The sequence below is a fragment of the Hypanus sabinus genome, chromosome 10 (assembly GCF_030144855.1).
Source record: "Hypanus sabinus isolate sHypSab1 chromosome 10, sHypSab1.hap1, whole genome shotgun sequence".
Classification (NCBI taxonomy): domain Eukaryota; kingdom Metazoa; phylum Chordata; class Chondrichthyes; order Myliobatiformes; family Dasyatidae; genus Hypanus; species Hypanus sabinus.
The window spans coordinates 128,099,251-128,124,885 of record NC_082715.1 but is presented as its reverse complement, the minus strand read 5'-3'; the positions used below and the strand labels follow the sequence as shown (position 1 = coordinate 128,124,885).

The following is a 25,635-nucleotide window of genomic DNA, read 5'->3' as shown; positions in this document are numbered from 1 at the left end:
TGGAAATGAAAACGGAAAGTGCTGAAAACACTCAGCCAGTCGGGCAGCATCTGTGGAGACAGAAACAGTTTCAGAAGGATGACTTCTCCTCAAAACTAGCCCTGCCAGACTGGAAAGGCCAACTTTCTGAAATAGCTCAGAAGGCCGGAACATGCCTGGTTGAAGGTGAGGCACTAATTCCTCAAAGATTAGACAGTGTTTCAAAGAAGCAGTGCGGCGGTCGAAAGACAGAGGCCAGAACTGGAGAATTCAAGTACAAGCTACACTTTTATGGGATGAATGGGGGTTATTGTGCACAGCAGTCACTTCGGTTCAAATGAGTCATTGCTTCTTACTTGACAATTCTCCATCCCACCTTGACCTGCCTTTGATCGATACTCTCTCAATGAAATCCAGTGTAAATGTGAGGAACACGGCAACTCGGTGCCTAACCAAACACGATACACAGCTGCCACTGGATTCAACAACCAGATATCTAGTCTTTCCAGATACTGAAACTCCATCAGTCTGTAACACCATTTCTGCTTCTACCTCTACAGATGCTGACTGACCAACACTGTGTTTTCTCCAAATCAGCAATCCAGGCCTCTGCACACTTGCTCAGTTCTTTAAACACTCAGCTACCTCAGTCGAGTGAATGTACCAGAGTACCCAGAGCTGATGGGAACCGAGGGACTTTTCTACAAGGACTTAGTGACCGCCACGTGTTTGCAGGCAGAGCTGTAGCAGGACAAGTCTTGTAAGCGGAACAAGGAACATCCTGATTCACTCAGCACCGACTCCACACTCCGATCAGCGAGAACGGAAAACCATCTTATTTTGCAGATGTTGAGATCTTGTCCAATCCATCACCCGGTCAAATTGCTTACCTGGTGACGTCAGCCATAGACCAGCAGGGATTCCAAATCTGGGGTCCACGGTTCACAGACCCATTGGTTAATGGCAAGGCTCCATGGCGTAAAGGTTGGGAACCCCTGGACTACAGCTGCGGGCAACAATCAACCCTGTGGGTGCCAGGTACCATTAACCTGAACCCACTCACAGTGCTGCTCAGAAGACAAGCAACATCCGGATTTCAACTTGGCCCGCTGGCAGTTAAAAACCCCAGTCTAGCAATGATTCAGGGTGAGGTGATCCCAAGTGTCCTCGTGTCAAGTTTGAACAAGGTTAAACTGAACAATGAACTACTCTGCACCCACTACCTGGGAAACCAAGATTGAAAGTAGTGGGTTGACACTGATAATTATGGAAAAGCCTGCGAAGTGTGATTTTCCCATTGAAACAGTGCCCAAAAGGGATCAGATGAAAGAAGTGTTATGGAAACCTGTGACACGACTGGTTTTTCAGCATTAAACAACCAGTGTAACTTTTCCTGAGTCAATAGCAAAGAATGCTATAGGTCAGGCATGGGCAAACTACGGCCCGCAGGCCATATGCGGCCCGTTAAGTTTTTAATCCGGCCCGCAGAACTTGATGAAATTATATTAATAAACCTTGTTAACGTTTTTTCCCCGCAATTCTGGCATTTTCCCAATAGATGACGCACTCTATATACATTTGTGGCAACCCATTTCCTGGCACATCCGAACCGGCTCCCAATTAGCCAGCGTTCTGGCTAAGGGAGATAGCCTGCGGGGATTTGCGAGCACAGAGCTTTGGAGCCTCTGCGCCACAGGGGGCAGGTTGAGGGAGGCTTAAAAGTGAGGCTGGGGATTTCGAATAAAGTTTTTTCTTCGACTGCAGTTACTGACTCTGTGTCGTAATTTTAGCGTTGCATGTAGCACACCGCTATACATTGACCTTTGTTGAGGTGCAGCGTATTACTCCACATTTGCGCTTTACTCTTTGTTCGGCTCGACCTATTTGTGTGAACAGGCGTTCAGCATCATGAACATCAACAAAGCCAGCCACAGATCCAAGTTAACTGACCAACACCTCAGATCCATCCTGAGAATCGCCACAACAAAATTAAATCCAGACTTTGATGCGCTGGCTAAAAAGGGAGACCAACAACACTGCTCCCACTGAAATTAAAAATAAGTTTCTTCGTTGTGTTATGTAAAAAATGCATTTGAAAATATTTTTTTCAATAAGCCTTACATGTTACATGTCATTTCTGTTAAGTGATGGACATGAGTAGTGCGCAGGTGCACGTACGGTCTCAAAATAAAAAATGCACTCCAGATCAAATAACGCGCTCCGCATACTGGCGCGCTGTCACTGTTCTGTCCTTGTGCTGGTCGTTGTTGAGTTTTGGCACAGGGGACAATTGAATAAGAAGGAGCAGGACAAGTAGACCTGCATCTCCTACCGTTTTTGAAATAAAGACAGGCAGGAGGAGAGTGATGATGATAATATCTTGAGGGATAACAGAATTTTCAGTGCTTTAAAATAATAACTGTTACTATTAAAAAAAGCTGTATTTTATTCATTTAATTTTCAGTGTTTTAAAAGTCATTTCAATAAATAGCTAAATACCATGGGACTTCAAAGACAGATATTTTGTTGTAATGCATTTGTTCATTTTCAATTGAAATTAAAGCACATGTTTTCTACATATCCCATGATATTTTATTTTCTCTTAAGAGGTGTATTACCAAAACACTCTGTCCATCTGCTCCTGGTCCGGCCCCCCTGTCAAATTTTAGAACCCTTTGTGGCCCACAAGTCAAAAAGTTTGCCCACCCCTGCTATAGGTTATTCAATTGCTATACCTGTTGACACTACATTGATTGGCCTAATCTCAAATAAGAATAATGTAGCCTACAGAGAGGCTGTCACAGTGGTGTCAAGAAAACAACCTCTCCCTCAATGTCACAAAAACAAAGGTGTTGGTTGTGGACTACAGGAGGAATGGAGACAGGCTAATCCTATAGACATCAATGGATCTGGGGTTGAGAGGGTGAACAGCTTTAAATTCCTCGGCATAAACATCACCGAGGATATCACGTGGTCTGTACATACCAGCTGTGTGGTGAAAAGGGCAGAACAGCACCTCTTTCACCTCAGACGGTTGAGAAGTTTGGTGCGAGCCCCCAAATCCCAAGAACTTTCTACAGGGGCACAATTGAGAGCATCCTGACTGGCTGCATCACTGCCTGGTATGGGAACTGTATTCCCTCAATCACAGGACTCTGCAGAGACTGGTGTGAATCTGTAGATGTGAACTTGCCACTATTCAGGGCATTTACAATTACAAGTATGTAAAAAGGTTCCGAAGGATCATCGGGGACCCGAGTCACCCCAACCACAAACTGTTCCAGCTGCTACCAACCGGGAAACGGTACCGAAGCATAAAAGCCAGGACCAACAGGCTCTGGGACAGCTTCTTCCACCAGGCCGTCAGACTGATTAACTCATGCAGACACAACTGTATTTCTATGTTATACTGACTATCTTGTTATACATAATATTTATTATAAATTACTATAATTGCACACTGCACTTTTGAATGGAGATGTAACACAAAGATTTTTACTCCTCATGGAAATGAAGGATGTCAATTCAGTTCAACGATGTCCACTTTACATGGGCAGAGATTCATTTTATTCTACTGTTTGCTCACTTGCCACCAAGGAAAACCTAACATCATAAATGGCTCCCCGACAAGATGAATGCCTTTTATGCACAGGCTCTGAAAGGGAAAATTATACCACAGCTGCGCGAATCCCTGCAGCACCTGGTGACCCTGTGACGTTTGTCCTGGAGGCTGATGTCAGAGCATCTTTCAAGAGGGTGGCCCTTCGTGAGGCATCAAGCTCTGATAGGCAGTGAAAACCTCTGCTAACCAACTGGTGGGAGCGTTCAAGGACGTCTCCAGTCTCTGACTGCTGCAGTCGGAGGCTCCCAGCTGCTTCAAAAGATCGACCAAAAGAGCGCCCAAGATGACCAGGGAGAGCCGCCTCAGAGACTACTGCCCAGGAGGAACTCACATCTGCTGTGACGAAGGGCTTTGACAAGCCGCTCGTGGCTATAATTCACTCCTGATAAGCAAGAGCCTGGACCCAATGGAATTTGCCACAGTGGGTCTACAGTGGATGCAATCTCACTAGCTCTTCTCTCAGCTTTGGACCACGTGGACAGCAGCAATACCTCCACCAGGCTGCCATTTAGTGATTACAGCTCAGTCCTCAGCACCATCATCCCCTCAATATTAATAATCCAACTTCGAAACCTCCGCACCTGGATCCTTGACTTTCTTATCGTGAGAAATAACCACTTCCTCACTGGAGATCAGCACTGGCGCACCTTCGCCCGCTGCTCTACTCTCCCTACACCCATGATCGTGTGGCTAGGCACAGCTCAACCGCCATTCATAAATTTTTGGCAGAACCTCAGATGGCGACGAGGAGATGTACAGGAGCCGGCCGCTTGTGTGGTGTCACAATAACCTGGCAGTCAGTGTCAGTAAGGCCAGGGAACTGATCGTGGGAAGGGGAATTCAGAAGAACGCGTACCGGTCCTCACTGAGGGGGTCAGAAGTGGAAAAGGTGAGCGGCCCCTGGGTGCCGAAATCACTAAAGGTCTACCCTGGACCCGACACACTGATGCAATCGCAAAGAAGGCACGCCACCGGTTATATTTCAGTGGGAGAAATGGAGAGCATTCCAACTGGCTGCATCGCTGCCCGGTGTGGAGGGGTCACTGCCCGGGATGGAGATAAGCTGCAGAAAGTTGCAAGCTCAGCCAGCTCAATCACGGGCACTAGGACAGCTTCAAACGGTGATGCCTCAAAGTGCTGGCATCCATCGTTAAGGACCCTTACCACCCAGGACATGCCCTCTTCTCACTGCTACCACCAGGGAGGTGGTACAGGAGCCTAAAAGCACACTTAGGACATTTTCGGAACAGATTCTTACCCTCTGCCATCATATTTCTGAACAATCCATGAATCCAACCTATTTTGAACTGCTTTTGCACCACTTACAATAAGAAATATAAAAATAGAAGTAACTGCTATGAATTTGTGTTTTTTATGTATTGCTCTGTACTACTCCATGAAACAACAAATTTTACAATGCACCTGATTGGGAAATGGTGAGAATTGCACTCTTAAGAGTGACGTGATGTCAAATGTGTTCCAACCACAGGCAAGGTGCAACCAACACATGCACCTACAACCCCTCTCTTCACGTACACCGGCAAGTCCAGCACACTCTTTCCGCTGAATGCTGCAGAAAGCGAGAATGAAATGCACCAAATCTGGGGCTGGAAGCTGTGGGCATGCAGGGGGCTGAATTAGTCGCCGTGGAATTGATTAGGACTGGTGGTGGGAGTTGCCAGGCTGCATGCGTGGCAGGTGGATAGATGACAAGACTCGAGACCGGATAAGTTACTGCAGTTGAAGGGTACGTTCTTGGCTCAACATCCTGGTCATGTCCAAATGTCGTGGAAATATACAGCATCCCTGCGCTATCCCAGCATCAGCTGACAATCTTATGAATGACTGATAGTCTGCGCAGGCAGAATGGCGTATCCCCGCTTGTGCGACGGATACTAAAAACTAGACACGGTTAGGGAGCATTCCAGAGTTACGTGAGAACAGCAGATATTAATTCAAACAAGAACCAGGCCTCAGTTCTTATTGTAAATGTAAATAAGTTCAAGAAACTTTCAATCAGCTTTCAGTTTTTTGTAAATTGAAGGTAAAACTACAGACTGCTCCACAAACTAAGAGGTTGCATATGCAATGGCCCAGATGATGGGTTACGTTAATTGTCTTGCATCAAACCAGGAAACACGGCCAAGTTATTGCCACCATCGTGACTTCGAGTTCAAGCTGGCAGACAAGATGGATGTTGTCAAATATGGGCGCAAGTGTAGGCAATCAATAGTTTTTGTGTACTCATCATATTTATTAACTTAGAGACAGCCCTGATAACATTGATTTTGGGTGCCTGGCTCTCTGTCATCAAAAGGTTTTAGAATATTGGCTAGTTTCTCCCAAAGGTGCTTGGACCTACAGAGGTGTCTTATCCATCACAATGTGCTTCCACTGTCTATTTCAAAGGAGCCACTTGTCAACCCAAAGTATTGAAGTAACCAATGTCCTTGCAACTATTGAAGTTTCATCGAATCACCTACTGTTACCTTTGATCTTAAGGGTATAAGAACGTGATGTACCTTTGGGTGTGAGCCTCTACCAAGTGTGTCTCCAGAATGCTGCCTACTTGTGCTGAGACTTCTGTATCACCATCTTCACTGTCTCTCCGGTGACTTTGATCACAGACATTTCAGATAAAGCAGCAGCCTGCAGGAAGGGAGGTTTAGCTTGTGGCTAGAATGGACCCAAAGTAACTTTGTGTGCTGTCTGAGTCTACAGATCGTGTTTGTGATGTGGCCACAGGTTTTTCCATTCTACCTGTACCTCACCGTGCTTGTGCTCGTGGTCATATACCCAGCTTGGCAGAGTAAGAGCCCTAGTCTAGCACAACAGAAAACCAATTTGAAGTGGACCACAAGCTTACAGACATTGGGGAATGGGGAAACAGAAATGCCCAGCTCTCTCCTCCCTATTCACAATATGACCAGGTTGCTACTTACCAAGGGCTCTCTATCATTCAGGATTTTACATTGCTTCACATACAAATAGGACAGAAGACCTGTAGGAGAGAGGAGAAGAGAACATACTTTAGAGGCTCCAAAGAAATACTACGTGGAGAAATTTATCTTTCTAAATTAAGGACTAGCTGGAATAATTAATTCCACGCACACTCAAAGCAAGACATCCGATTCACAGCTGCTGACGACCTGCTGGGTCTCATCCCCATTCACAACCAGTGAGGGGTGTGACGGTAGGGTGGGGGGGGGGGAGATAGCACCTGAGGGTTGGAGCTTTGACCAAAGTCAATCGCACGGCAAACAGGCGCTGCCTGGAGCAAACATGGACTCTGTGCCGACACCAAGGGATCCATCCTTGTTGCCATGGCCCGTCACTGCCGCCTGCCAACTCCAGTTTCTCCAATCAACCCACTAATAACACAAAGTTGTCTTTCTAGTTAGTATTGCTTCCTTTATTAACAATTCCAAAGACGCGCAGTAGAAGGTATTCTGACTGGGTGCATCACAGCCTGGTTAAAAAAAAACTCCAATGCACAAAAAAGCAACCGGTTGTGGAGCGTGGCAGGTCCGGGCAGTTTCATCACAGGCACAGCTCTTCCCACCGACGACATCTTAATACGAGATGTCTCAGGAAGGCAGCTTCCGGCATCCTAGCCACGCTCTTTTCTCCATGCTGCCAGCGGGCAGAAGTTACAGACCTTCATCTCAAGGTTCAACAGCTTTCAGGCTTCTGAACCAATCTGAAAATCTTTAACATGGCCTGCAATTGTTCTTTCTCATTTTCTCTCTGTCTCTCTCAACACACACACACACACACAGCCACGTACAAGTTTTGTTACATTTATCCTGTTTATTTTGCACGTCTGTAATTTATGAGCATTCAAGATCAAGACAACTTACGCCTGCCTCATCTTATATGTGCTGCAAAAAGCTAATTTCCGTGGCATTCATTCCGTGTACATATGCCAATGACAACAATAAGCGTGTAGAAACTTGCTCAGTTTTCCTGTCACTATCACTGGGATAGAGCGCATGAAGTCGACACTCACACATGAAGCAAAGGATGCTCCGCGATATTATCCCATAAAAGGACTGGCTGAAAGGGTAGGCCATTTGGCCCACTGAGCCTGGACAGCCATTTTCATCACTGTATAATGCTCTTGAACTTACTTTTACTTTCTTTCCTGTCCCTCTAATCTTGAATAACCAATGGCTCAGAATGAAAGTTCCAAAATCTGTGGCCTTTCAAGAAACTTCTCATTTCCTACTTGATCAGTCATCGTTCAGACGTGACATTCTCTTAGCAATAAAACCCTCTCAGAAATTCTTATAGCTCAAAAAGATCATCTCTCAAACTGATACAAGTAGAATCAACAAACTCATTCGTAAGGCCAGTGGTGTTGTGGGGGTGGAACTGGACTCTCTGACGGTGGTGTCTGAAAAGAGGATGCCGTCCAAGTTGCATGCCATCTTGGACAATGTCTCCCATCCACACCATAATGTACTGGTTAGGTACAGGAGTACATTCAGCCAGAGACTCATTCCACCGAGATGCAACACTGAGCGTCATAGGAAGTCATTCCTACCTGTGGCCATCAAACTTTACAACTCCTCCCTCAGAGTGTCAGACACCCTGAGCCAATAGGCTGGTCCTGGACTTATTTTCCCACTTGGCACAATTAACTTATTATTATTTAATTATTTATGGTTTTATATTGCTATATTTCTTCACTATTGTTGGTTGGTGTGACTGTAACAAAACCCAATTTCCCTCGGGATCAATGAAGTATGTTTTTCTGTCTGTCTGAACTGTCCTGACTGACCTGCTTGCTGTGCAAGTGTATATCTTATGGGGTACTCTAAGTGTGGACTCAAGTCTTCCTACTCAACCCCCCCCCCACCCCGCTTGCAATAATGGCTATCATTTCACTTGCCTTTGAAAAACTTGCTGCACCAGCTTGCTCACCTTATGTTTCTAGCATGAAATCTCAATCCGGATAATCTGGCATCTTCTTCCACTTGACACAATATTGCTTTTCTCTTTATCGCTCCAGACTAGATCATGTTGCACTTGCCCACATTACACTCCACTTGCTTAATTTGAGTCCATTATTTACATCCCCCTGCCAATTCCCTGTGCTCTTTCTGCCTTGTTCCAAGTTACATTAATAAAGGCTGTAAATGGCTGCGGTCCAGATCCAACGTTATCGCAAACCACTAGTTATTCTTAGCCAATCTCAGGGTAACCTATTTATTGACTCATTTTCAGTTTAACCAATCATCTACTCCACAGTGCCACTCGCTATTAACTTGTACTCTAGCTCAAATGTACCCGGTTAAAAATGCCTTCTGGAAGTCCCCACACATTCATTGCTTCCCTTTTATCTGTCCTGTTCAAAAGATCCTCAAAAGAACTCTTAAAAGATCTGTCAAATACAATTTCCCTTTCATAAAATCGTGTTGGCTCTGCACAATTTTCCAAGAGTCCTGCTATTATTTCCTCAATAGCCATTTCCAGCATTTCCCCAGTACAGATTGGCATACAGTTTCTTGCATTCCATCCCTCTCCTTTCTTAAGGAGTTATACTTGTGGTCTTACAGTATGTAGGGTCTTCTCCAGAGATTAAGGAACTTCAGCTATTCACATGCAGTGCATCCACCATCTCTTAGTGCCACTTTTTGTAAAGAGAATACTGATCATCAACTGTGAGTAGTTCCATTACTGGCCCAGTACTTTAATTTTCTATTGTCAATGATCGTTTTAAATTCCAGCCTCCCTGTGTCCCTGGGCTGTCATCTTTTATTGGAATGCTTTTAATATTTTCTACCATGAAGATAAACACAAAATACATTTTCAAAGTCTCAGCCATTGTCAACAGTAATTCCCATTCTCATCTTCAATCACCAACAATTACTCGACAAAGTATTTTCCTTTCCATCTACTTGCAGAAGCTCTTTCTATTTGTTTTGTATGTTTTTCAGATTAGATCATTTTTGAAGTTGGGGTTGGCACGGTAGCGATGTTAGCGCAATGCTTTAAAGCACAGGCGACCAAGGTCCAGTTTGGCCATTGTCGCAAAATACGAAGGAGAACACCTCGCTCCACTATCCCGGCTTGGTTCATCTCCATCCAATCAGACAACACACTGAAATCCAGAAGACTGGTGGATTACATGCTGAGGGGCTGCTTTCACCATTCCAAATCCTTCCAGTATTATACAGCAGACTTCACTATCCCGGCTTGGTTCATCTGCATCCAATCAGACAACACACTGAAATCCAGAAGACTGGTGGATTACATGCTGAGGGGCTGCTTTCACCATTCCAAATCCTTCCAGTATTATACAGCAGACTTCACTATTCTCGGCGAAGTGCTGAATCATGTGTTTAGCAGGGAGGAGGAAGAGATATGGAGGTCAGCAGGGTGAAGGTGAAGGGTGGTTTTGTAGTCAAAGGGGTGCCCCTACTAAAAGGCCACAAGTTAGGCAGTTTTGGCACATGGCCTAGTGGATAAGGCATCGGTCTAGTGATCTGAAGGTCACTGGTTCAAGCCTCAGCTGAGGCAGTGTGTTGTGTCCTTGAGCAAGGCACTTAACAACACTTTGCTCTGCTTGGGTCCTCGTGCCCTTCCCTTGGACAACATCGGAAGGCCTGCAGCTTGGGCAACTGCCGGTCTCCCATACAGGCCTGCGCCCTGGAAACCATCCATGGTCTCACGAGACTAACGGATGCCTATATAAACAAGACATGATGAAATGTCACCTCAGTGGGTGAACAGCAAGGCTGGTTACATGATTGGAATTGCTCTAATCTGGGTGAGAGTGGCGGAGGAACACTGATAAAACAGAGCGAGACTGGGTACGCTACTGGGAGGAATGGACCATCATCCGCAGAGAAAGCTGGATCAACACTCACGAGCAGTTTTAACCTCAACTATGAGCAATAGATCACCTTCTGTTCAGCGGGTTTATACTTATTTATTCATTGAAGTGGATGTAAAAGATCCCAAGGCACTGTAGAAAAAGAGCAATGGTAATTTTCTCTATCATGAATAAGGAGTAGACTCCCAGCCTCCTATCAGGTTGTGGGCCGATCTGCCAGTAACATCAAATCCAGACTTCTGCTTTCTTCCAAACAGACCACAAAGGATAGGCCAAAACACCTCTGTCATGATTATCCTCAGCACAGGTGCTCCACAGGTCATGCCCTCAGTCCCTTACTCTGCTCCCTAAATACACATGTGTGGCCAGATTCTGCTTTCTACAAGTTTGCAGGTGATACCATTGCTGTGTGCCACATCTCAATGAAGAGCTAGCATACAGGAAGGAGATAGAGAGCCTAGTTGCATGGTATCATGACAACAGCCTTCCCTTCAAAGTCAACAAATGAGCTGGTCTTTGATTTCAGAAAGACATTTTGTGGACAAGCATGTTCCCACAAAATTATTCAGAGTCTTCCCCAACCAGAAGCCATGAGTGAACAAAAGGATTCAAAATATTCTGAGGGCAGACAAGAGGTCCGGGTATGACCACAGAAAGTTCTCACTTGGGAAATGGCAATTGCAGACTAAACATGAATCACAGAGAGATGCTTGACAGCTGTGTCAGGGCTTGGATACCATCACCTCCTGCAAAGTAAAACCAAGCAGTATAAGGACAACGAGGTTTGTCTCCCAGAAGAGCTCAATGCCTCTTGTGCTCACTTTGACTGACAGAAATGGAGGAAACGTCACGCATCCCCGCAGAGCCCAGCAAAAGCGCAACCTCAGTCTCTGAGGCTGACGTGAGAGCATCCTTCAGGAGGGCAAATCCGCAAAAACCATCTGGCCTAGAAGACGTACCTGGCCGAGCACTGAAGAGCCGTACTAATTAACAGGCCGGAGTGTTTATGGGCATTTTCAAGGTCTTGAGTCAGCAGTGAAGCCATCTGCTTCGAGCAGGCATCAATCATACCCGTGCCCAAGAAGAACATGGTAACCTGTCTCAATGATCATCATTTCAATGCGCTTGCATCCACGGCTTCGAAAGGTTGATCAGGAGGCACATCAACACCTGCCTGGGGAGCAACCCGGATCCACTTTAATTTTCTTACCATCGCAACAGGTGAACTGCAGATCCCACTTCACTGGCTCGTCACTCAGCTCTGGAGCATCTGGACAATGAAGGCGATTACATCAGGATGCTCTTCATTAACTGTAGCTCGGTACTCAGCACCACCATCCCCTTGAAAGCCATGACTACGCTCCAAGACCTGGGTCTCAGTGCCTTCCTGTGCAGTGGCATCCTCGATTTTGTCACTTGCAGACCCCAGTTAGTTCAGATCGGCAACAGCGTCTCCTCCACAGCCACCATCAGCACAGACTCACCCCAAGGCTGTGTACTTGGCCTCTGCTTTACTGGCTTAATACCCATGACTATGAGGCTAACTACAGCTCCAATGCCGTATTTGTTTGCTGATGACGCCACTCTCATTGGCCGAATAGGAGGGAGAAAATCTCATTGAGCGCTGCCACAACAACAACCAAAGAGCTGACTATTGACTACAAGAAAAGGAAGCTGGAGGTCCAGGAGCCAGTCCTCATTTGAGGGTCAGTAGCTTTAAATTCATTGGTGTAAACATATTAGAGGATCCACCAGCTTCATTACAAAGAAGGCACAGTGGCACCTCTACTCTCTCAGAAGTTTGCATAGATTGAACATGTCCTCAAAAACTTTGCCAAACTTCTATCAACGCACAGTGGAGAGCAACTTCCATAATTGGGTGCATCATGGCCGGGTATTGAAACACCAATGCCCAGGAATGGAAAGTGGTGAATACAGCGCAGTCCACCACAGGCGGAGTCCCTACACCATTAAGCACATTAACAAGGAGCACTGCCTCAAGAATGCAGTACCCATCAGCAAAAACGCCCACTGCCCGGGCATTCTCTCTTCTCCTATCGGGTAGAAGGTAAAAAAGTCAGAAAGCACTATCTCCTCTTCTATCCCTCATTTACACACTCTTGTACAGTAAGATGGACTCTCAACCTCACAATCTACTTCGTTATAAACTTACACTTGATCATTTTCCTGCTCTGCACCTTTTCGGTACCGTTTACAATTTCATTCTTATTGTTTTGCCTTATTTTATCTCAATGCACTGTGTAATGATTTGATAAACTGCATGCAAGGCACGATTTTTACTGTATCTTGGTACAAATGACAATAATAAACCAATACCAGTAATCTTGCTTGTCAAGAATCCTTCTACCCCTTTAAAAATATTCTAGGATTCTGCTACTTCTATTGTTTGAAGAAAAGGGGGGGGGGTCCAATGACTTGCTACCCACAGAGATGTTGCTTTTTAGCTACATCTGTCTTAAGTGGGCAAATTTCTTTTTGTTCAAACTACTATGATTCAACCTCACTAAAACAGGATCTTGTCATTGTCACATTGGGGTGACACAGTAGCACAACACTTTACAGTACAGGCGACCCGGGTTCAATTCCCACCACAGTCTGTAAGGAGTTTGTATGTTCTCCCCATGACTGCGTGGGTTTCCTCCGGGTGCTCCGGTTTCCTCCCACAGTCCAAGGTTGTAAATTTTCCCGTGTTTAGGTCAAGATTAAATCAGGGATTGCTGGCTCAAAGGGACAGAAGGGCCTGTTCCACACTGTATCTCGGTCAATAAATATTTGATTGTGGGATCTTGTTGTGCTCAAGTCTACCGAGTCAACTCAAATATAAAAGCAGTGCTAACGTTTCTGACCATAAAGTCCTTTTCAACATCACAGGCATGGAAACAGATGTCTTTAGTTTTTGAAGTGGGTATCACACTGGAGTTCAATAAAAGTGCAGGTTTTTCCTGATAAGTTCTTAATTTTTTTTTTAAAAAGAGCAGCTACTATGATTTGAGAGTGAACAATAGATAACCTACTTTCCATCAAAACATAACACTTCCCCGACGGCTTTTCTTTAAAACCGAATCTGTTTAACACTCAGCCAGCAGTTCCTGGCGATGAACTCCATCGCCTTGATACATTAAGGTGATCACAGGGAAGATACTTACGTGACACAATATTAGGAAATGAGAAATAAATGGTGGTCCTCGCATGGCAAAGTCTCCAGGGTTTCCTTCATCCATAATGTATATAGAAGGCAGCAGCACAGCCTCGGGATCCAAAGGGAGGTTTCTATTCTGATTTAGACTATAACACCAATTCACTAGATGATGAAACAGCAATGTAGTAGAGAGGGGCACAGCTATCGCACAAAGAAATTCCACCCCCCCCCCCCCATCTTCATCTAATTCACTGCCTACCAGGAGGGTAGGTGTAGGTCGTGGTTTATCCCAGTGGTAAGATAAGGGTAATATAATATCAAATGTTCAGCTTTGCCCATAAACAGAGTTGTCTAACTACAGCAATAAACTTTTCCATCGATTCATCTACCATAGACCCAGGGGCGTCAAGGCCAACCACAGAGCTATGGGAGAGATTGATTCAAAGCCCATTTCTCCAATCAGAGGGTAGTAAATCTTTACGGATTCGTACCTCAGAGGGCCATGAATGCTCAGTGGTTGCTGCTTTCAAGACCAAGATCAATAGACCTTTCTTTCCCCAGATTCCAAAGAAAGCAGAGATAATCAAACCTGGGTTGGCGTATGAGAAGCAATTATGGGGACTGCATGTATTCAAGGGGGAGAGGGGGGGCGGGGGAAGAGGGGACACAAGATTCTGACAGGGCAAGATTGCATGCCGAGGAGTCACCAGAGACGGAAGGTGCTGGAATCTGGAGCAGCCTGCTGGAGGAAGTCAGCAGGCTGAGCAGAGTCTGTGAAAAGAGAGAAACTGTTGATGCTTCACACCGAAGCCCTGCCTCACGACTTCAGGAAGTCTGAGTGATGAGAGCATGGGGATATAACCTCATGTTTCAGGATAGGAGATTTAGGGCAAAGATAAGGGGAATTTCCCCTTCCCCTCCCCACCCCCCAGTCAATTAAATGGTGGTTGTGTGAAAGTCACTACCACAAAGAGTTGGAGGCTAAGTCACTGAATATACTTCAGGGGCAAGACAAATTCTAGATGGACCATTGAAAGGTATGGAAAGCGAGCAGAGATAAGGATTAGAGAGAGATAATCAGCCGCGATACCCTTCAATAGCAGAATGTGCTCAATAGCCCACTGGTGTTCCTATTTTTTTGGTTGCAGGGTAACGTTAACAAAGCAGAGGATCTGCTGTGACCTCATTGAATGATGGAACAGACTTGTTGGGTCACGAGTCCCACTCCCAGATATACCCTTACATCTCTCAGGCCCTCAGAACGTGACTGGGATTGCCGATATCGGGAAGCAAACTCCCCCTCCATCGTAGGTGATGGGGGCCAGAGGACTCGTTACTCTAAATCACATCAAGGTAATCTTCCCGTTTCAGCCCTGTAGAAAACAGTGGAGCTCTGTCCCCAGGCACTCTGCACTACAATTCCAAACTGCCAGATCTAGTCCCAAAGAAATAATATTAATATGAAATAGGAATAAGATCTTACAACCAATGGTCACCACAGATTGCTTGCTAAGGCTGCACAGTGATCGGCATGATGTTATTTCAGTCCGGGGTGTCAGAGTTCAATTCCAGAACTGCTGAGGAAGCTTGTACATTCTCCAGTTTCTTCCCATGGTCCAAAGACAACAGGTTAAATGGTCATTGTAAACTGTCCCGTGATCAGGCTACGGTTAAATAGCAGGATGCGTGGCAGGGCGGAGATACCAAAGGGGGTGTAAGGCACTCCTTCCTTCAACTTGCCTGAAGGTCACCCTGGGGCAAGGTGTAGCACCTGCTTAGACCCCCCGATCAGGGTAACATGAAGCCATGGGAGCAGTTGGTGGATGCTCATATATCACAAGACCTGGTTATGCGATCACTGGTGCCAGGTAGACAACCTTTAAAGAGTATTGATCGTGGCTGGGGTCACCCATTTTGTTAAGACACTGGCCAGAAGGCAGCAATGGCAGAACACTTCAGAAGAAAAATTTGCCAAGAACAACCACGGTCATGACAAATGGAAAACCATGATTGCCTATGACAGCAACATGGCACATGATGATGATGATGAAATAGATGGGTTTCTAGATGGCATGGCTTGTTGTGCTGGAAGCACTTATTCTGCACTTATTGGATAGATCAATAATTAAAACATATAAATGTTTTTTTAAAACGAGGAAGGAAGTTGCAGGTTTGATGTTAGTATCACTGTTTCTTTTTTTGCAAGAGAAGGATTTGGGGTTTTTGATGTTCTTGCTGCCATTTTTGGGTGGGTAATTTGTTAGTTGGGGTTTAATGCTCTAGCTGCCGTTTTCTCTGTGAGCGACCTGTTAGCTTTGTGTGTGTGGGAGTGAGTTGGGGGCTTGGGGTTTGATGCTCCAGCTGCTGTTTTCTGTGTGGGCGATCTGTTAAGATTTTTTCTGCTGGGGAGGGGTGGGGGTTTGGCATTTTGCTAGCTTGGTTTCTTTTTCATGTGGCGGGGCGGCGGGGGGGGGTTTGACGTCTTTACTTTCAACAACTCCCATGGTTTTCTTCTGTATTTTGTGGCTGTCTGAAGACGAATGTCAGAGTTGTATTGTACATGCGTACTTTGACAGTTAAATGAACCTTTGAAGTCAGGGCCATTCAGATCTAACTCTGTGACAGTTGTTTGAGACATGGATTCTGCTAATAAAGCCAATACTTACTACACATTTCGAGTTGCCCTTTGAGGTGGCACTGAATCTCCTTCAACCGCCTTTCCAGCGAAGGTTATTTCACAGGATTGTTGGTGTTCCACCATCCAGTGTTAAATGCACAAGAAATAGTTACAGTGAATCATGGCGACTACCCATGGATGGGCAAAGTCTGGACTGTGACACAGCAATTTGGAATTTGTACTTTGACTGCATGTTAAACCTTTACGTGTACCCCCCCAAATCTCATCATCTCATTATTAAACAGGCAGTTTCTAGTGCAACTGGAATTTTTTGTGATTTAGTACTCTAGCAGAGAGCAGGCTGGTGTCTGCCACACAGCCCGGCTACACGAGAACGCGTGCACACGGAGGATTAATGAGTGCAGCTCCACTGCTGCAGCAGGAGAGGAAGCTCGCATCTTGCAACCTATAGCCTGGCATTTGGCGGTGCTGGCCCCAGGCACCCACTGTGGTAACGGGTCACACGAAGGAAGCGGTTACCGCTGCTCCATTCCGACCTCGTCGATGCCGAGGACGGGCACAGCAGACGAGCAGTGAACGAGCTGCACTTTTGCAGCGTTTACTGGCTCCGCCGGCAGTCGTTCTAGCTGGGGCCCTGAAAAGAGAGCAGGCAGGCAGAGGAGTTCCTCCCTTGTGTTTCAAAGCTAATCTTGGCTCTGTGGTCAACATCACGTGCTGAAAGTAAGCATTCATGACGCATGCTTTATTGTGGTTATCTCTTTAATTGTCTCAAAATTAATTATGCGCTGCAGCTCTATCGAATTTGGGTGCACGCTATTGAATGCTTGGTCAGCGTCAACGTGCACAGACACCATTCTCTCACCTCTTGCTGCTGAGGTTCAGCAAGAGCAATAATACCAGCATCACATGCATATATAACTGAGCAAAAAGATTAGGGGCGGAAAGGACACTCCAGTTGTCTGAGGGATCGTGAACCAGGAGTCAACGTCTAAGGACAAGACTGAGATGAGGAGGTATCATTTCTACCATAGCTGGATGAACCAGTAACCACCATCAAGTGCTGCGCCATAGAGGTAGGCGATCATGGTCTTTAATTATGATTGCTCTTGGCAAATTTTTCTATGGAAAATGGTTTGCTATTCCTTCTTCAGGGCAGTGTCTTGACAAGACAGGTGACCCCAGCGTTGTCGATACTCTTCAGAGATTGTCTGTCTGACGTCAGTGGTTGCTCATACGACCATACACCACCTGCTCCTGTCGCTTCTCGTGACCCTGATCAGGGGACTACGCCTTACCCAAGGGTGACCTGCAGGCTAGCGGAGGGAAGGAGCACTTTATACCTCCTTTGGTAGAGATATACACCTCCAGCCCACTTATCCAAGAACCAGTGTTATTCCCTATTATAGTTAAAAACAAATCATTAAATATATTCAAGAAACAATTAGATAGTTCTGTCAGGGGTAGAGGGTTAGGGGGAATCTGGATGATAGTGGAGCACACTCTAGGGGTTCCTCCTCCTCCTCTGATGTTCCAGGCTTCTATCTGCTATACAGAACATAAAACTATCAAAAACTAATCCCCAGAGCCCATGACTCATTCTACTCTTCATAGCACTGCTAAAGGTGAGGAAATGCACTGAACTATTTCAACAGTTCTAAGCTCAGTGCACACATTTTCAAGCTCTTTCTATATTCTGCACACATCTAACGCCCACTCTCGGTTCGCCTTGCTTAAATTAAGAAACAGACACATTAGAGGTTTGCAGGAATGGCTTTTTAACCATGCTGACGTTATTTTTCTTCTGCACTTTGAACCAAGTTTGTCTGCGTAAGAGGTCATTCCTTGCATCCTTCTCTTCATCTCCAAGTCATTAGTTTTCCAAATGCTGCCAATTTTGTGTCTAGATTTTATGTCAAACCCTCCACCAGCCCATCTGTTATTTTTTGACAAAACACAAGACTGTTATAAAAATGCTGGTTTACTTATATACATCAAGCTCTTGAAAACTGATTGCTTACAATCAAAAACTCTTGAATGGTTTTCTTATATGAAGTCCTTAATCACGACTCTGTAGGACTTACAGCATTGAATTTCGTCTCATTAACACAGGTAGGGAGCAAGTCTGGCTTCCCAACCTTTTTTATGCCAAGGCACCCCTACCATTAACCAAGGGACCCATGGACCCTAGGTTAGGAATCTCCAAGTTAAAGGAAGCAAGGTTCACTTGGGCAATTCTAGACCTCGCTGCAACCACTTCAAGCCCTGGACACCAACACAAGCACGCAAAAAGGTCTCAAAGCCCAGTGGTTAGTGGAAACAGTCGGTACCATTCAGAAACTGGACATAGAGGAGGGAAAATAACTTAACAGGCGATGTGCATAGAATAACGGTGAGCAGATCAGATGAATCGCTGTGCACAGGTAACTTGCATGTTGGCAATGCCTGTGTAGTAATAGCCTTCAAGCCGAGCAGTTTTAAATACCTAAATTCTTGAATAAACTTGTTCTGGTTGCTAAATGTCTAACCCATTGTCCTGAGGTGATGCCCTCCATTTCTAGACATCACCCCATGGAAACAGCTTCTCAGTATCTACCAGTACTCTGTAAATCCTTCACACAATATTTTAAGCCTCAACGTCTGTTGACATTGGTGCTATTATTAAAGCTACATCTACAGGTCCTTTCACAATCGAACAAACACACCATGCCCTCATGGAACTCCACTTTGGTCTCCTGCCATTTTTTTTATGGGGTAGAACAGACAGGGAGGGCCACAAGATTAATTCCCAGTTTAAATAATCGCAAGCATCCAGAAAGGCAGTGCTGGGCCTCTACATGGACCCTCTCGGTTATTGGTAGAGATCCATTGCGAAAAAAAAAAGTTTGGAAAAGCTGATTTAGAGATTTTAGGTTTATACAATGAAAGGGTTCAGACTGACTATTTTGCCCAGACAAGTATAAAGGCAGAATTCTTCTTTTTGCAAACCAAGAATGGGTTAGATGCTAGGAACCAGCAAAGTAGCAGACCTGCGGAGATGGCAGACTGAAGACAAGCAGAGATTTAGTGTAGTTTGGAGCTCGTGGCCTATAACTAGGGTGGAAGAAATGAAACTGGATAGGCACCAGGAGAGTACGATTCATTGAGCTACTGGAGAAAGAGCAGGAGAACAGACCTGAACTAAAAGCCCCACCAAAAGCTGCTATGAACTCAATACACCAAATGGCCCCCTTCTAGACACAAGGGCACTCCCGAGCCCACGATTCAACTCCTTCAAACGAGAGGTTAATGTCTCTTCTCAGGGACACAATCATTTGCATAAGTATACACTTTACTCCATTAAGTGGAAACTAAGCTGGTATGCCCAGTGTCAGCACAGAAATGGGACCTTCGTCCCACTATATGCAGGTCCATCTACACTAATCTGATTTGCCTGCATTACTTCTGTATTCTTAAATGCCTTGCAGAATTGAATTTTATAGCTCACAGAGAAACAACCAGTGGCCACTTCATTATGCACTTCCTGTACCTAAGAGGGGCCACTAAGTGTATGTTTCTGAGCTCCTGCTGCTGTAGCCCGTCCACTGCGTTGTGCATTCAGAGATGATATTCTGCACATCACTGTTGTAATGCATGGTTATTTGAGTAACTATCGCCTTCCAGTACCAGTCTGGCCTCTTTCCTCTGACCTGTCTCATTAACTAGGCATTTTCACCCACAGAAATGATGCTCACTGGATGATTTCTTGTTCTTTGCAGCAGTCTCTGTAAATTGCAGGGATTGTTGTGCAAGAAAATCCCAGGAGATCACCAGCTTCTGAGATACTCAAACCTCTCCGTCTGGCTCCAACAATCATCCCAAGGTCAAAATCACTTGGATCACATTTCATCCCATTCTGATGTTTGGTCTGAACAATTGAACCTCATGACCATGTCTACATGCTTTTATGCACTGAGCTGTTGCTATGTGGTTGGCTGATTAGATAGGTGCATTAACGAGCAGGTGTACAGGTGCAGTTAATAAACTGGCCTTGTCTTCACTTGGGGGTACATCAGACATTGAAAGCAGCAGCTTCAATGACTGGTGACCTTTATGTCTTTTTAATTGGGAGGGGCAGAAAGGGGCGGATTTGTAGGTGTGAGGTGTTGGGTTTGCTGTGGATCAAACCTGGATAACTTCACTTGCCCCCTCATTGAAATGTTCCCACAACCTATGGGCTACTTTCAAGGACTTCATCTCATGTACTCAATACTTATTGCTGATTTATTTATTTTTATTTTGTATTTACACAGTTTGCTGCCTTTTCAATGCTGGTGCAACACCCAAATTGGCGTGGGATTTCATTGATTCTAATATGGTTATTATTCTATTATGGATTTATAAAGTATGCCTGCAAGAAGTTGAACCTCAGGGTTGTATATGGTGACATACATGTACTTTGACAATAAATTTACGCTGAACTTTGCTCTGCTCTTTAACTTACTAAGCTTACAAATGTACACACAGGCTCCCAATCAGACCGTGTGAAACTCACTACAACAAATAACGCATACAGTAGCAGATGACCATGAGATTACTGGCACAGTGCAAGAAATTCTACATTATCTTTAAATATATGAAGTTACTGGGAAGAGGCCGCAAAATGGTATGTAGGAAACTAGAACAATGGAATGTGTTGGGGGGGGGGGGAATAGAACACATGGGATGCATTTATTTTCTGTGGAAAATGTGCATAAAGTTCATTTAATAGGCTTGCTAATTAACAGTGAACCACACCATGCATATGGATGGTTAATGCTCTGAATGAGAAACACACAGATGCCATCTCAGGTCATATTTTTGCATAAACTTCAAGTGGGAGACAGAAACGTGCTTGCAAGAGTAAATACAAGAACCAAAGCCCAGCTGGATGGACGGAAGGCTAAAAAGAAAGGGGACAATGGAAACACGAAAACAGAGGATTTGTCGGATGTTGTAGTGGATGAGCAAACCAAGGAGAGGTCAGATTGGAAAGGGAGCAATAGAAGGATTAATAAGGGAATATCAGCACCTAAGTTACAGAGAAAGGTTGAATGAGTTAGGTCTTTATTCTTTGGAGCGTAGAAAGTTGTGGAGGGGGGGTAACGATAGAGGTATTTAAAATTATGAGGGGGATGGATAGAGTTGACGTGGATAGGCTTTTTCCATTGAGAGTAGGGGAGATTCAAACAAGAGGACATGAGTTGAGAGTTAGGGGGCAATGGAAGAAAGGGAAGGGGGAGGAGCACCAGAGGGAGGTGATGGGCAAGTAAGGAGATAAGGTGAGAGGGGGAAATGAGAACAGGGAATGCTGAAGGAGAAGTGGGAGTTGGGGAGGGGGGTGGCAAATTACTGGAAGTTTGAGAAACTGATGTTCATCGGGTTGTAGGCGACCAGGACAGAATATAATGTGTTACTCCTCCAGTTTGAGTGTGGCCTCATCGCAGTAGTAGAGGCGGCCATGGACTGACATGCCGGAATGGGAATGGGAAACAGAATTGAAATGGTGGCCACTGGGAGATCCTGCTTTTTCTGGCAGATGGAGCAAGGTGAAGTAACCTCCCAGTCTATGTCGAGTCTCACCGATACGTATTTCACCATATGCTTCAAAGTACATGTGACAAATAAAGCTCATCTTTAATTTCCTTAAGGGGAAATCTTGCTTGACAAATTTGTTGGAATTCTTCCAGGATAGATGAAAGTTTCGGGCTGTTGTCTGCTTGGATTTTCAAGTCCTTCGACAAGGTGCTGAACACGTGCTGGCAGTAAGCAAAGAGTAGGAATAAAAGAGTCTATTCTGATTGGCTGCTGGTGACTAATGGCGCCCTGTAGGGGTCAGTCTCGGGTCCACTGCTACTTGAATTACGTTAATAATCTGATGGCTTTTTGACCAGTTTTGCAGATGATACAGTAGGTGGAGGAGCAGATAGTGTTAAGGATGCAGGGAGACTGAAGGAGGGCTTGGACAGATTAGGAGAATGGGCAAAAAGTGGTAGATAAAATGCTGAGGCTTTATGAGACCACACTTCTTTATGCCATGGACCAATATCATTGAGCAAGGTGTCTGTGGACACCTAGGTTGGGAACCCCCCCCCCCCCCCGACACCTTGTTGTGCCCTAGATTCAACTATTCACCTACATATTAGGGACAAATTACAATGACCATTTAGCCAACACATCTTTGGGATTTAGGAGAAAACCAGAACATCCAGGAATGCCATGTGGTCAGAAGGAAAACACTATTTTAAAAAGTTAGGCATCACATATTTTTCCAGTACATGCATCATTTTCAATGACCCTCCCCCTGCTCTAAAACGGAAGGATTGAAAGTACAGGTTCAATGCCCCTTCTCTAAATCAATTCTTTTTAAAAAATGCTGACATAATAACACAACTGGAAAATTTCACAAGGTGTTGAGGGGGTTCCTAGACAATGCACAGGTCTCAACGCACCACAGATAGTTCTGAGAAGTGACCTCACAAATGTAATGTACAGAAGTTAATGAATATAGAAAAACATTGCACATAGCTAAAAATGAAGATCTCGAGCTTGCATTGAAAGAATGGATTCGTCTGTATTCAAGTGAACACTTGCTGCTTAATGGTAAGCCAATCATGAAACAAGCAAAGATCTGTCATGATGAACTGAAAATGGAAGGCAATTGTGAATATTCAGCAGGCTGGTTGCAGACATTTCAGAAAAGCACCCAAGTGCAATTGCGAAGAAAGCCCAGCACCGCTTCCACTTCCTTCGGAGGCTGCGGAGATGCAGCACAACATCTGAAACCTCGGCAAGCTTCTGGAGATGTGCCGGGGAGTGTGTGTGTCGACTGGCTGCATCACGGCCTGGTATGGAAACACCAATGCCCGTGAATGGAAAATCCTACAAAGGGTAGTGGATTTGGCCATACATAAACCATCGAGCACATCTACATAAAATGCTGTCGCAGGAAAGTGGCACCCACCAACGCCCAGGCCATGCTCTTTTCTTGCTGATGCCATCCGGAAGGTACAGGCGCCTCAGGACTCACGCGGAAGAACAGTCACCACCCCTCAACCATCAGGCTCATGAACAAAACTACACTCACTTGTCCATCCATTGAGATGTTCCCGAAGCAATGATCTCACTTTATCTCGTTTACTTCATGTTCTCGTTATTTATTGCCATTTATTTATATTTGTACAGCTTGTTGTCTTCTGCACTCCTGTTGATTTTTCATTGATCCTGATATAGTTACTATTCTATAGATTTGCTGAAATCCCCACAGGAAAATGAATATCAGGGTTGTATACAGTGATGTATACGCACTTTGATAATAAATTTACTTTGAAAAAGGCACTGCATTTACTTTTTAAAAAGATTTTTAAAGGTATTAAAATTTTAAAGATAGAGCGACGCTCATCACAAGCTTCAGAGAAATTCATTATGCGAAGATAGTCACAGATGAAAATCTAACGCCAAAGAAGTCGACAATGCTGATTATTTTACTTTTTTTTTGGTTTTTTTGTAAGGTCTAAAAACACAAATACAGTGTACTGTAAACGGAGACTGAAAGCCTCCCATTGTTTGTTGTTCAATAACTGATTCAGGCGTTCATTCTCCCAATGCTGCTACGCTGCTTTTATCTCCTTGCACTCATTCTATTTTCATTATATTAATGGTATGGAATCATTTTTACTGTTAAGTACATATGTGCTGTTGGTAAGCAGTCTTTGTCTTAAACTTTTTCCATCGCATTCAAAGCCAGAGTTGGAAATGATGGCAATCCTAATCTATATCGCATATTGCACAATCTGAAACACTTTCAGCCCCATGCGTTTCGGATAAGGAGCACCCAGCCTGCACTAATGAAAAGCCTTAAAGAAATACTGAAATAGCACCGATGGCAATGACTCACATTGTCCATTAAACAAACCTCTAGCTCCTGCTTCAAAACTCTGGGGCCTTCATCATTACAGCCAAGTGATTTGTCAGTACTTGATTCTGCAATTTATTTTTTTTAAAAACATAACCTCAGCAGACATTGTGGATTCATCATTGAAAACTCCAGGGCAGGACATGGTTCACACAAATTAAATGCAACATCATGGGAACTCACCATACATTTTGGTCATTTTCCAAATCCTGACATTTCTATCTAAAAAGTCACAGAGGATCCTCTTGTTTACACTCAAGTCTGTCACAATCCATTTCATTTTCACCTCCCTCTTGTGTTTTCTTCGTCTTTCTGGCTTGGGTTCACAAGAATGATCCCAGGAACAAAAGGCTAGCATTTAACATCTCTGTACCTACACTCAATGGTGTCTGAAAGGATATAATGGGCGGTGGGGGAGAACGAGGGAAAGAAAAAGGGGAAAATTTCACTTAAACTACCAAATACTGAAAGGCTTGGATAGAATGAACAGAGTGGATGGTTTCCAGTAGCTGGAGAGTCTATGACCCGAGGACATAGCCTCAGAATAAAAGGACATCCGTTTGGAACGTTTGGAGATGAGAGAATTTCTTTAGCCAGAGGGTAGTGAATCTGCAGAATTTGTTGTCACAGAGGGCTGTGGAGGCTAAGTACTTAAGGCAGAGATTGATCGACTCTTGACTGGTAAGGGCTTAAGGTTTACAGTGAGCAGACAAGAAAATGGGGTTGAAAAAGGAAAAGAAATTCAGCCATGATTGAAGGGTGGAGACACACGACGGGCTAAATTGACTAACTCTGCTCCTTCACATTATGATCATCTCCTTCCACTGGGAACACTCCAGCCAGTCTGACATTCCATGGCTTTCTGCCAATCACTCCACACATCATCATTCTATCTCAGGCCCTTCAACTTTGACCAGTGACTTGCATAACTCAAGTCCAACTCTGACCTATGACTCACCGGGCGGCTCTCTAGTAAAACCACAATTACTCAGGAAACCAGCGGCACGGGACTGAAGCCAGATCCAACCCAGCCACAGAAACGATAGCAAGCTTGCTTCCCGAAGACAGCGGCAAAGCAAAAGGATTTTGTGACAAGCTGGTGGCTTCACGGCTACAATCTGATTTCCAGGTTTCCCCCCCCCCCCCACCCCACTTCAAAAAGGAAAGTGCTTCAAATGCCAACGTGGGCTTTTTTCTAGATTTTTGTCCTTGGTAAAATGCTCCTACGTGCATTGTACTTTAACAAGCAAAAATTTTACCTCATTGTTTCGGCAATCCACCTCTCATACTGGCTAATCCTCATTGATCGAGGCAGACTGGCGCACTTCAGCGAAGGGCGGCCCTGCGGCCTATATCGGTGCAGCGCTGAATCGAGCCAAACTAAATACTACCGGCTTAATGTTTGATATTCTATGTGTGGTTCGCTCACTCTTGGCCGTTTGCACAAAGTGCTCTTCGCGCGCCC

General features: G+C 44.8%; 1 protein-coding gene across 5 annotated transcripts in view; it reads right to left on the bottom strand.

Moving 5' to 3' along the window:
- The window catches only part of LOC132401091 (tyrosine-protein kinase Fyn), a 233,108-nt gene that overhangs the window by 131,492 nt on the left and 75,981 nt on the right, over window positions 1-25,635 (bottom strand). For 4 of the 5 annotated variants that reach the window (XM_059982920.1, XM_059982919.1, XM_059982916.1 and 1 more), the window contains exon 2: window positions 6,544-6,602. The exons of the other annotated variant lie outside the window; for it this stretch is intronic. The gene's annotated coding sequence lies outside the window, so the exon portion shown is untranslated. The remainder of the gene's footprint in view (window positions 1-6,543; window positions 6,603-25,635) is intronic. 5 annotated transcript variants of the gene reach the window in all.